Source organism: Octopus bimaculoides, chromosome 1 (genome assembly GCF_001194135.2).
Source record: "Octopus bimaculoides isolate UCB-OBI-ISO-001 chromosome 1, ASM119413v2, whole genome shotgun sequence".
NCBI classification, from domain to species: Eukaryota; Metazoa; Mollusca; class Cephalopoda; order Octopoda; family Octopodidae; genus Octopus; species Octopus bimaculoides.
The window spans coordinates 155,281,936-155,295,680 of NC_068981.1; the positions used below are offsets into that span (position 1 = coordinate 155,281,936).

General features: G+C 33.3%; 1 protein-coding gene across 5 annotated transcripts in view; it reads right to left on the reverse strand.

The window, feature by feature from the left end:
• LOC106868437 (retinoic acid receptor RXR) overlaps positions 1-13,745 on the reverse strand; it is a 540,681-nt gene that overhangs the window by 201,265 nt on the left and 325,671 nt on the right. The window contains exon 1 of one of the 5 annotated variants that reach the window (XM_052971837.1): positions 6,275-6,298. The exons of the other annotated variants lie outside the window; for them this stretch is intronic. The gene's annotated coding sequence lies outside the window, so the exon portion shown is untranslated. Of the gene's footprint in view, positions 1-6,274; positions 6,299-13,745 lie in introns of those variants that run through there. 5 annotated transcript variants of the gene reach the window in all.

Sequence of the window (13,745 nt, forward strand, 5' to 3'; positions counted from 1 at the left end):
TCAAATGCTCTAATTGCTGACAGTAGACTTGAGCATTGATTGTTGCATTAGGTGGTAACAATTCAAAGTGAATTACTCCTTTGCAATCCCACCAGATAGAGAGAAAAACCTTTTTCCCATGAAGTTCCCTTCTTGGTTGTGGTTGAGCTTTTTCCCTTTTACCAAGCCACTGTTTACGACATTTAACATTTCAATAGAAGATCCATTTTTCGTCACCAGTCACAAGTCTATCCAAAAAGGGTGAAATGAGTTCGCGAGAATGGAGAGAAGAGCAGATACCAATTCGAGATTTGCGGTTGCTTTCGGACAATTCATGAGGCACCCATTAGGAACCTTTCCAAGTTGTTAAAGACGACGATGAACAGTTGTATGGTCTTAAACTAAGTTTTATTGCCAATTCTTCAACTGATAATGCAGAATTTTCTTCAAGTAATGCCTCAAGGAGCTTATCATCAAACTCAGCTGGATGTTAAGAAGGTGCATCCCTCCCGGCTTGCCAGCTCTGGTCACAGTGTCCAACCCATGGCAGCATAGACAATGGACGTTAAATGATGATGATATTAGTACGATCACACTATCTTTAAGATGACAATGATTTGATATCATTGTGTCATATTTTCCTATAGTTTATATGAATAAGTATACATATGGCATGCATGAAGAAGAACACTGGCACGAAGGAAGCTTGAATGTCATTAGTATTCCTTACTAAACACAGTATCATTGTAAATACTGTTATACCATTATATCCTATCTATATTTATGTGTAGTGAAAATCTGAGCTCACCTCATTCATATTATTGGCATCCTTTTGATGCAAACTGAATGAAAGAAGTGTATTGTTTTTTTATATATAACATGCAGTTGTTATATAATTAAATATTGTTACATATAAAATGAAAGTGAAGTGAAGCAAACCAATGTGTTGATATTTAATAACAATATAATCTTAATATCACTCACGTTGAAAAGGAAAATAATTAGAAACAATATAATTGTATATACGAATAATATATTTACTGTTAAAGCAATAAGCACACCTATACTATTGTGCCACCTGACTTTTTCTCATAGAATTTCAGTAAATTCACATGAGTCAGCTTTGTTTTCTCATAAGTTTCTGAAAAATGGGGGTTTTTGAATGAAATTTTCCACAAATACCATTATGAGTGCGTAAATTGCGATTATATAAGAACTTGACATGAAAAGAAAAATAGTAAGCACCTATATATGCATACTTACACACATCACAATTTTTTTCAGAAATTTCAAGTTTCATTTTGTAGATATATATGATCTGTGTCAATATGCATGTGTGTGAGACCACCAATTTTTTTTTTTCATATTAGATTGTGATGTAATCATAATCTACACACTCTGAAAGTTGTATCAAATTTCATCAAAAAATATTCATTTTTCTGAAAGCTTTGTCGAAGCAAATCAAACTCATGCGAATTTTCTGAAACTCATCTCTTTAGCATGGGCTGGAGGGGACAGATTTGCAATACAGCATCTCTATATATTTTCACTATAATCCAATGAGGGAGCCTCTGTGTAGTTACTTGACCGGCTTGGAATAGTGGCCAACACTTCTCCAACTTTCCTATTACAGCAATTTTCAAGAATCTTAGATCCATGGTTTACTTAATAACATCCTAAAAATGTTATGGAACACCATCAACCTTTTTAAAGTTACTCATATACATAGATATAGTAAACACATTGCCAGACAATTGATAAAGAAATAAGTATTTCTTTATTGATTGTCTGATGATGTTTGCTCCATGTTTGCCCAATAAGCTGCACCTAGTGGTTGCACCTGTCTCTTGACATCATGTGCTACCAAATACTGAAGCATATGTAACAATTGGAATAAAAGAATACCAAATTATACCCATGTTTCTTTCTCTTATCACCGTATTTGCATTATGTCATAGCTTACCAATGGATACAGACAGCCTGTGTGTACAAGTGATGGTGAGAATCTAATGTGATTAACATTAGAGCTGAAACCTATGCGGTTTAATTATTGCATATCATGTGTCTAATTGTATCTATATACATACATTTAAGTACAAAAATTGTTTCAAAGCATAAGTCTATATATGCATTTACTTTTTGCTGCAAAGAAATACATATGCATATGCACTGGTGCAGTGTATGAAAAACACTCAAGTTACCTAAATATCTTGTCATTTGCTAACTTACTTAAAAAAGCTTGCAGCACATCTATATTACTGCTACATAAAACACACTTGTGCACTGTGTTACAAGAACTAAAGATGCCTGGAGTATTACTTTTATAAAAAATTAAAAAAATGAGGCATGTGTTCAATAATGTAGTCCTATGTCTACTATATCTGAGAAAAACCAGAACTGATGATCGAAGCTAGAATGTCTCTCATTAGGTTTACTCATTCAGGGTTAACCTTGGGTTACAAACATCATCATCAGCAACAACAACATCTATAGCAACAGCAACAATAAAAACAACTTGACTACACATCGTTTCATTTACCAAAATTCAGTGTTCTCGAATCTGACCTACTTCTTCCTAAATCAACACTCAGCAGTTCTCTATAATAACAATTTATGCTAGATGAAAAAATATCTGCATGATATATAAATGAAATTATCTCTGCATATAAAAAGTAGACTATACATATATATAAATGAATGAATGAATGAATGAATGAATGAATGTATGTATGTATGTATGTATGTGTGTGTGTGTGTATGTATGTATGTATGTATGTATGTATGTTAGGTCCATGCATTAATTGTGTAAATACAGGATTAAAAACTAGTGGAATGACTTCTATAACTCTGGGAATAAACTACATGGGTGTATGAACTGCTGAAAATATAAAATAAGTATATAGTATGTAATATTACTATGTAAAGTATTGAGTTGGTTTGAAATGCAGCAATCAGAAGACGAAGGTAAACTGAAAGCATCTGCGCTATTGAACTATAGTTGAGAGAGAATGGTAGGATTTGGGTGAGAGAATGTCACAGTTTTATAATGGTTTATAATGGAAATTAAGTAGAGAGATGAAAGAAATGCTGAAATAAGGTGGTTTTGTTGGCATACAAAAACTATGGTCAGATGAAAAATTGATGAATGCATCGAGGAAAATGTTTAGCAGTATTTCTTCCAGTTTTTTGTTCTGTTGAGCAGTGGGGTCAATGTAATTGACTTGCTCCCTCCTCTGATATTACTGGCATTGTGCCAAAAGTTGAAATCATCGTTGTTGTTGTCATCAACATCATCATCATCATTGGCGGTCATCATCATAATCATCAGCAACAACAACAGCAAGGTGGTGAGCTGGCAGAATTGTTAGCAAGCAGAAAAAAGTGCTTACTGGCACTTCTTTTAGCTCTACATTCTGAGTCTAAATGCTGCCAATGTCAAATTTACGATTCATCCTTTTGGGGGTCAATAAAATTAAGTGCTTTTCAAGTACATGGGTCAATGTAATCAACTTACTCCTCTCCTAAAGTTTCTGGCTTTGTGCCAAAATCAGAAAGAGTTATCATTATATTATTATTACTTGGGTTGATAGTATCAACTAGCGACCTACACCTAATAATTTTTGATTGTAACTAAATTATAAACAATTATTTAAGAGTGGTAGATTAGCAGAATCATGAGATTTTTCAGATAACATGCTTTGTAGAATTTCTTCTGGCTTTTTATATTTTAAGTTCAAATCCTGCCTAAGTCAGCCTTGTTTCTATACTTTTAGAATTCACAAAATAAAGCACCCATCAAATATTGAAATCAATGTAACTGACATAGCTCCCCACCTATCAACATTGGTGGCCTTTTGCCTGAATTAGAAACAATTATCATTATTATGATGATGATGAATCTTAAAATAAATAAGAGGAAAGATAATTGTAAAAGAAAAAACAAAAATTGCTTATATTAAATAGCAATCATGAATTGTCTGTAATTTGATCTAAGACATTACTAATAAACAGTAAAATGTTAAAAACATAAGTTTCCTTTAAATTAAGTAGTAAAGTAAATTGTTCATTAATGAAGCAAACAAAAATAAGGAAAACATTAGCGTAGCAAACAAAATAACTACAAGATAATAAACTATGATGGAAATGCAATTTCACAACTAATTAAATATTAAAATATAATTTCAGGCGTTATGAAAAAAATGATGCTGTTTAAAAGTACCTCATGACCTAGATTTTTATACTTTGGAGTACAACAGTATATAACCAAGCACAAAAATTTTGTGTTTCACATTGGGAACAAATTGTCTTCTAACAGCAGATTGCTTGGTTCATTTGAGTGACAGACAAGATGTTTGCCTTCTGAGATTAAGTTGAGCCATTTTCCAGGCTTTTTAAAGTAAAGCACCAGTCAAGGTGGTGAACTGGCAGAATCATTAGAGCACTAAACAAGATTCCCTGTGGTATTTGTGTGAGTTCTTTGCATTCTGAGTTCAAATCCCAACATGGCCTGTTTAAGTGACAGAATTAATTGATCACTTGGTTCAAACCCTCACTTTTGCAAGAATTCAGTCCAGATCTTCAGTCTGAGGATATCTTGCTTCCACCAGAAGCATAAGGACATGGGCACAGTCTTTCTGCCACAGTGTTATTTTTTTTATTAAATCTGACACTTATTGTCATCATCATCATTTAACGTCCGTTTTCCATGCTGGCATGGGTGGGATTGTTTGACACGGTTTGGCCAGCTGGAGAGCTGTCTAGACTCCAATTGTCTATTGTGACATGGTTTCTATGGCCAGAAGCCCTTCCTAATGCTAACCGTTTTACAGAGTGAGCTGGGTACTTTTTACATGCCAACAGCACATTATTTAATGTAGTAAAGTATACCAGAAAAATAAAATTATTCTATCAGTTTCTTTTGTTGAACTGCTAAGCTACAAGGATGTAATGTGACCAACAAAATTCATTGTGCAGTGGGGTCAGACACAAACACAAAAACACTTACACATAGATGCACATAAACACACATAAATACACACAAACACACAACAAACATAAGCACATAACACACAACAAACATAAGCACATAACACACACAGGCACACACACACACTCGCGCGCACACACACACACACACTCGCGCGCGCACACACACACACACACACTCGCGCGCACACACACACACAGAATGGGATTCATTTAGTTTTCATCTACCAAATCTACTCACAAGTCTTTGGTTATCCTGGGTCTACAGTAGAAGACACTTGCCCAAGATGATTCACAATGGGACTGAATCTACTTACAGCTATAAAGATAGTAAAAAGAATTACTTTGAATATTATTTGTTAGTGTTACGTAACCTTCTTCAGTTCTAGTGGAAATAGTTATCAAAGTACTTTGGAGCTATCCATATATCAAACATGCAAGGAAAGAAGAGGTCCCCATTATTACCTAGAGAACCAACAAAGAAGCTTCTTTGTGGTTGATCAATTCTCTAGAAATAGTTATCATATCTCCTTCAAAGCACTGTCTGCTGCCTGAGAAGTAAGGGAAAAGACACATTAGATAATGTAGTCTGGGGTAAACTATACTAGAAAAATAAAATTACAGAAAGGCTAAGACGGAATGCTTTTAGTCACAGGTTTGCTGAGATGGTGGTGAAGAAGAAGAAGAAGAAGAAGAAGAAGAAGAAGAAGATGAAGATGAAGAAGACAATAACATCCACAACAGAGCTATTCCCTCTATTTCTCTTTATATATTGATTATTTTTGTCTTGTCAATCAAGTAGAATAACTTTGCTGAAGAGGTCTAACAAGACAGAAATCTGCCTATTACTTTTTAATAGTTAGCTTTGGAGTTAATCCCCTTTCTTGTTGCTTTTAGATTCTAAAATCTGTGAAGGAGTGTTTGGTCCTAATTGCTCAGATGATCGAAATTTTTTAACTCATTATGTTACATATGTGTGACCTTTTCATAATCAACAATTTATTAATCTTTAAGACAAAAAAGAAAACAATAAATGATATGTAGTATATTAACTGGAATTTCTATTTCTATTTCGAGTTGTTTAAATAATAGAAGGAAATGGAAAATAGTAAGAAATTCAACTAAATAATGACATAATGAACATGAGATTCCAGATATAAATTTAGAGGCTTCTTTCCCAAGAAAATGTCAAATATGTCGAGGAGGAATAAATGTTAAACAATTGCTAATACAGTAAATAATTAACAAATTAGATACATTCATATAACAGCAGATAAGAAATAGAATGATATGTTTTGCGAACACTTACAAAGATCTTCAAATCATTTGTATGAAATTGTCTAGTTTCTTACCTGGAAAATAATAAAAAAAGAAATTACTCATAAAAATCAAGATTTATATATATATATATATATATACATATATAAAGAATTGTTTAATATTTGTTTAAAGTAAACATTTTTGTATTTGGTTGTTAAATCTAAAAACCAATATTTGTTATTATAAAAGATATATATTATCGAAAAAAAAAATGAATATTTGTTTTGAAAAAATATTTATTACTGAAAAAAAAAACATACTAAAATTGTTGTAATCAGCTACTGCATCTGCCATCTTTTAACAAGAAATACTTCTCATCTTTTTTTGCATAGATTTTCTTTTTCTAGTAATATTTTTCTCTTTTTCAGAATTCAAAGAATTGTGAAAATAGAAAATACTACTGGATTTTCAGATTTTCCTTTTCTTACTTTACATTACTTACAAGATAAAATGGTTGAAATTTTTAAATATAATTTCTTAGAGGGTAATTATGGAGATTCTAAACAAATCTGCAATTTTCTGAGTCATCAAAATGCCAGCTTGCCAGTAAAAAAGGTTAGCTGTTCATTTCAGATCACTGGCAATTTACTATGCATGAGGGAGTCTTTATGTGGTCGCTTGACTTGTGCTAGAAATAGCAGCCAAATCTCTCCCAAAGCACACTCCATTGTCTTAAATACACACACACACACACACAAACACAAGATTACATTATCTAGTGTGTCTTTCTTTAGATATATGTGTGTGTAGTTTTTGGTTTTTGTTCTTTCATCATCTACATATAAAACTGACTTGGAGCTAACAACTTTGATTCTCAATGCTCTACTTTAATATGTTGGAAACAAGTACCAAGGAAGGGTGAAGCATAATGTTTAATTCAGTGCAAATAAATATGTATGAATTAGATAACGAGATCCTAAATACAATATATCTGGAAACCAAATGGAATGGTCATGAGTGGAATGCCTTTGATCATAGGTCTACTTGATCAGGAGTAGGTTGGAGGTTTGCAATAGCAACATGTCTAATCTATTTACTCTATGAATAAACCTCTGACATTTTTCAAACACCTTATTTACTACTTGTGGAATGGATTAAGAAGAAATGCATGAATATATCTAGAAACAGTGATAAAGCATTTTATGCATAGTTTTACAGCAGAAATTATGGGGATGACAGAGATGAGGTGAACTGGAAGTATAAGGTCAGTGACATCCTTAAATGGCTGAGGGGGCTTGCCAGAAGGAGAGGACTGAGGAATTTCATGTGCACAGAAACAAGACTAGAGTGGGTCCCTTTTCACCTTGGGGTTGTCATATGAGATGAATATGTGTGTAGCTGCATTGAGTATAGGGAGTTTGCTGCTAGGTTCTAACCAGAGGTTAGGCAGGTAGGGCACCTTTGGATATAACTTGGCTGGAAAAGATTGATGCTCTTTTCTTCCCCATACAACAGAAAGGAAGACAGCAAATTGGACAGAATTATTAGAGTGTCTACTAGAACATCATGTATGACTTGTTCCTGGCTCTCTACAATCTGAGTATGAATCCTGCCACAGTCAAACTTTATTGTTTGTCCTTTTGGGGGTTGGAATGAAACAGCTTGGGATAGCTAACTGGACATTCAACCTGTTTTGGTGACAGTATATTCTAGCACTGGAAGCAAACACACTCACACACACACACACACATGCAAAAATATACATGTCCAGATGGCAAGAAGGAGAGCAAGAAACATTAAAACAAGAGAAAGATATTAAAATATGTTGATGTCAAATAAGTCAGCATCAAATTAGTGACAACAAATAGGTGATGCCAAAATGGTTGTGGCAGAACATCTTATACTCTATTGGAGTTGATGAATAAAAGAGCAGTAGATTCATCTCTATTTTTTTCTTTTCCCCAACTTTTTCTTTATGGACTGTACCAGTAATTAAATCATCATTATCTGGTTGTGCTGCTAGCATGGATTCCTGTGACTCTGTTACCATCCAATCCTGTTATTCACATGAATTTGAATTCAGAGCTTCAGTCTTTCATTACCTGATTACACGACCATGGATGCCACTCCTATGGATGCACTGCAGTTACTCTCTTGATAGAGCTTGATCTTCTAGGATTCCTCTGCTCAGCATCAATGTAAGAAGCACTGTTGGCTCATCTGAGCTCTTCTGTTGCCTCTTCACAATCTGCTATGCTGCAGCCCCATGACTTTGCCGTAACCCTGGCAGAGTGGCCAAACAGGTGCTATGCTTTGCCAAAGGGCAACTCATAACAAAGCAGAACACAGTCATCAAACTGTGAGGTATTTTCAAAATACCTACATTCCCAATATTCAATATTCCACAGACATATTATACCCTAAACACAATTCTCAGGTTGAATTGGTGTGATAAGGGTGCACATTTTAATTGCAACTCAGTATATAATGTCTGAGGAGCATTATAAGCTGCTTTCACAAACAAGAGTTCAGTCACTCAGACAACTGAATGCTTGTTTATTGTCAAGACTAATGGAGAATCCACTTCAGCAGAAGTAGATGTTTCAGTGTTTGAGCCATTACAGTTACAAGAAGTACTTTAATCCTTTCTGTTATAGGCACAAGGCCCGAAATTTTGGGGGAGGAGACTAGCCAATTACATTGACCCCAGAATTTCACTGGTATTTAATTCATTGATCTCGAAAGGACGAAAGGCAAAGTTGACTTTGGCAGAATTTGAACTCAGAACGTACTTTGATCAAGCTAAGATCTTTTATCTTTTGCTTGTTTTAGTCTTTGGAATGCGACCATGCTGAGGCACCACATCTTTTACTTGTTTTAGTCTTCATAAAGTGACCATGCTGGGGCACCACCCTGAAGGGTTTAGTCAAATAAATCAACCCCAAGACTTATTTTGAAGCCTGGTACTTATTCTATCTGTCTTATTTGTTGAACCACTAAGTTAAGGGAAGTAATCAAAGTAATACTGGTTGTCAGGCATTAGTGGGGGACAGACAGACAGACACATACACACATGCATGCACGCATACACACATGCATGCACGCACACACACAATGGGCTTCTTCCAATTTCTGTTTATCAAATCTACTCACAAAGTTTTGGTTGCCCCAAGGTTAGAGTAGAAGACATTCGTCCAAGGTACAGTTACATGGGACTGAACTTAAGAGTACATAGTTGAGAAGCAACTTCAAAAAAATTTCAAAGATTCTATTCATTTTCATAAAGAATTAATATTATTTTAACCTTTTTAAGATTACATTTCTTATAAAATACTCTTCTTGTGTTTCAGTTAATTTAAGAAATGATAAATAATTTGTTGGAAATTTCATAAAATTACTGAATTTTGCATTGATTAAGCTGCTGTTATGAACATTTTCAAGACAATGCCCAAACATGGCTGCAATCTGATGACTGAAATCAGTCAAAAATATTTTAACAGATGATTCTTAAGAGAATTATTATGAGGAAGGCTTTAAATTATATATAAATATTTTAAACCAGGTGGTTTTGTATCAAAGTACCTGATGCTGTCTAAAGTAGGTTGGTATCAGAAAGATTAAAATAGAATCCAATAAGCTTGTAGGAATTTTGTTTTCACAGCAAGTTTAAAAAAATGAGAAGAGAAAACATAGAATGAGTGAGATGGGGTAGACAGAGAAGGTAAAAAGAGAGTAGTGGAGAGGGAGAGAGAATGTATAAGGTTAAGATAAATAGATGGATAAAGAGAGAAGGAGACAGAGAGAGAGAGAGAGAGAGAGAGAGAGAGAGAGAGAGAGAGAGAGAGAGAGAGAGAGAGAGAGAGAGAGAAAGAGAGAGAGAGAGTGGAAGATTAGTCAAAGACAGAGAGAGAGATGGAGGGAGATAAAGTAAATGAGAAAAAGAAAAAGATGAAGGAAAATTAAAAGAGGGAAAGAATGAGCGTGTGAAAAGAGGGAGTTGAAGCAAAAGAGGAAAAGCAAATATAATAGTTTTGTTTAGGTTATAAGAAAAATATGTCTATGTTGTGTTTAGTAATTTATTCCATTTCAATAACCTTTAGGATTTGCTCTTCATCTCAACTGTGGTTCTATGATTCTTAAACATTACTAAATCATGTCATCATACTTTAACAATAACAGAGAAACCTGTTTTGTTGTCACCTTCATAATATGTGAACAATACTGAATGAAATAGCTAAATCACTGTCCATTTCACAACCTTTGGTCAAATGTCTTGTTTGTTTAGAACACTTTACACATCTCACAATAATGAGAGTTATAGTACCAGAGAAGCATGATGGAATTTCATTTGAGATCAAACAGACAGCAAAGATTTAAAGTTAATTAATGTGGAACTTTCACTAAGAAGCTCTCAATCTTTGCTGTCTTATGAATGGAATAGACAAATTTCTAGACTTCTCTATTTGTGTTTTCGTATCACAACTGTAAAACCTGTTCCATGTTTGAAAATGAGATTTTGATTACGTAGAACATACAAGAAGAAGTCCCTCACCTATTTAGTAGGGCAATAACCTCAAAGAGGAACTATCCCAGATTTTGATGATCAAGAGGATGGATGGATGGGTGATGATGATGGTGATGACAAGGATGATGATAATGATGTTAACAATGATGATAATGATGTTAACAATGATGATCTTGATGACTGATTTTCAATGTCCAGTAAAAGTTATGTCTGTAAAAATAAGATCATTTGATGTCAAGACAAGACATCAAATTCTTGCACACACAAACATCCACAGCACACATATGCAATGGGTTTCTTTCAGTTTCTATCTTCCATATTCACTCACAAGATTTTGGTTAGCCTGAGGCTATAGTAGAAGACATTTTGCCTAAGGTTGCCATGTATTTAGGAACTAAACTTCTGAACCATGCAGCCATGCCTATAGTGATAACTATTTATCGAATATTGAAATAACTAAACGGTCTGGAAGTGGTTGGTGTTACACAAAGAACTCTCCAAGAAATCATAGTCTTTAGTTAATTCTTCATTTTCAAATCTCTGTTTCTTAAGAAAATATTTCCTATTTCTGAAGCATCTTAAAACCTAATTATATTTAATGGCAACTGTATAATCCTTATATAGAGGTTACCAGATACCTTGCAGTTAAAATACATATGTAGTCACACACTGTCACTAACACATATGCATACAACGTGCTACAATAAGCTACCATAGTATCCACAAAAATACTTTTCAGAAATATCTGTCATTGAAATTAGAAATGCACTTTAGCCCTTAAGCATAATTTAGTTTTAAGATGCTTCAGAAAGGACATAATACAATCATTGTTGTTTGCAAATGTACAGGAAACATGTTGTAAGGACTTAAGAACAGAAAACAAAACATGTTTCAACAGTTTACTTCAGGTAGCTTATCTATAAAAGAGAAGACAAGAAAGGTTACAGGCATCTATAATAATAATAATAATAATAATAATAATAATAATAATAATAGTTACTGGAGACATAGGAATAATCCTTTTGAGCAGTAGTCATGGTAACAATAACCACATTATTAGTGGTAAAAGTTAAGCTAGCTAACTTATTCTAGCAACACATTTGCATGTCAGTGAAATAAATCTCAAGAAAAAGCTTATCTTACAACAAAAAAGAAAAGAAATAAATAAATTAAAAAAAAAAACATAAATAAAATGAAGAAAAAATTTAAAAGTACTGCTAGACCTACTTTGAAATTGAAGTCTAATTTTTACTGAAGAGCATTGCTGGAGTATGCATGCACACACACACATAGAGAGACAGATAGACATATACATACACATGTATATGTATACATACATGTACATGCACATACACATATATACATACACACACAAATATATATATTTTTACATATATATACACACACATACACATTTATATATATATATATATATATATATATATATATATATGCACACACACGCACTCACTCACACACAGACATATATTCGAGAAGTTAGTGGTGTAAAAGTTACCCTGCTGAGTCAATTGGTGAATGTTTGAGATATTTAGCATAGTATTGCACTCTGAATACTGCTTTCCAGGCAATTTCTTATGAATAGAAATAAAAAAAAATCTACACAATAAATAATAAAGAAATACTAACTACACACATACACACACACACACACACAAACACAAACACATGTACATGTATGCACAGAAAATACAAACAAGCATTCATGAGTTACTACTATGCGTTAACCATCTCACCCAGCCACCTATAATTTCTTCTAGTACAGAAATGGCCTTATGTTGCTAGCTTTTTACCTTTTACTCCTTCCATTTACAAATCCATAAATAGATATATAAGTAAATAGATAAATGAAAAGGCAAATAAGCATCCCCATTATGATATTACTTAAAGAAATCACCGACTTCCTCTTGTAGTTTTAGTTTTCTTAGGTATTCAATTGTCTGCAACAGTCTAGATTGTATTTATGATGTGTAATCAAATTACATGAGCATCCTCTCAGTCATGTTATTTGAGGATACACATACAATTTAAGCTGAAGAATGTTCTCTGGTCTTCATAATTATCATATATCTTACAAAGTGAATGCTTATTAAGTATTTATAAATATATTACATAATATATATATTTATGTGTGCATATATATATATTTATGAGTGTGTACGTATATTTGTGAGTGTGCATGTACATTTGTGAATATCTATGTATATTTGTGAGTGTGTATGTATGTATATATATGTGTATATATATATATATATATATATATATATATATATATGCACACACACACACACAAGAAAAATGTTGGTAGTGACTTTGAAGTTTCGACCTGCTCACCTTCATCAAATTGTGAGGCTGAAACTTTGAAGTTACTGTTGCCACTTATCTTGTAAAAGTATAATAGATATATACTCTTCAACGTGTATTGAGTAATCCTTCAGTTCAAAGATCCATTTCTGCCAAATTTATCAATTGGTTTCATGCTAGATATTAGATAACAGGGTGGTTATCTAAATACACATGTTCAGAGATGGCACGTATGGAAAAAATTCTATCCTATTCTGCTTATTCTTACTATTTTTATTATTATTATTGTTGCCTTTGTACAACTTCTAACGCTGGAGATGTACTACAGTGTCAGCTGTTCACTACCAGTGAACTAAGGTAACACTTCTTATTTTTCGAGCACCTTCTGGAGTATTCAAGCAGTTCCAAGCAGTGGAACAACAATATACGCAGTGGTAATATGGCTCTGATAAGAATAGGATGGTACTGAATCCTTCTCTCCCTATAGCATTTTAATCAATCATAGGATCAATTAAATATGCATAATTCATGCATTGCAGCATTTTGAGGTATGCCATTGAATTTGAAACGTATGTTGCTGATTAAAACATGATTAAATCTCCATTCTTTTCTCTCACTATCTTTCTCAGTATATATATATATATATATATATATATATATATATATATATATA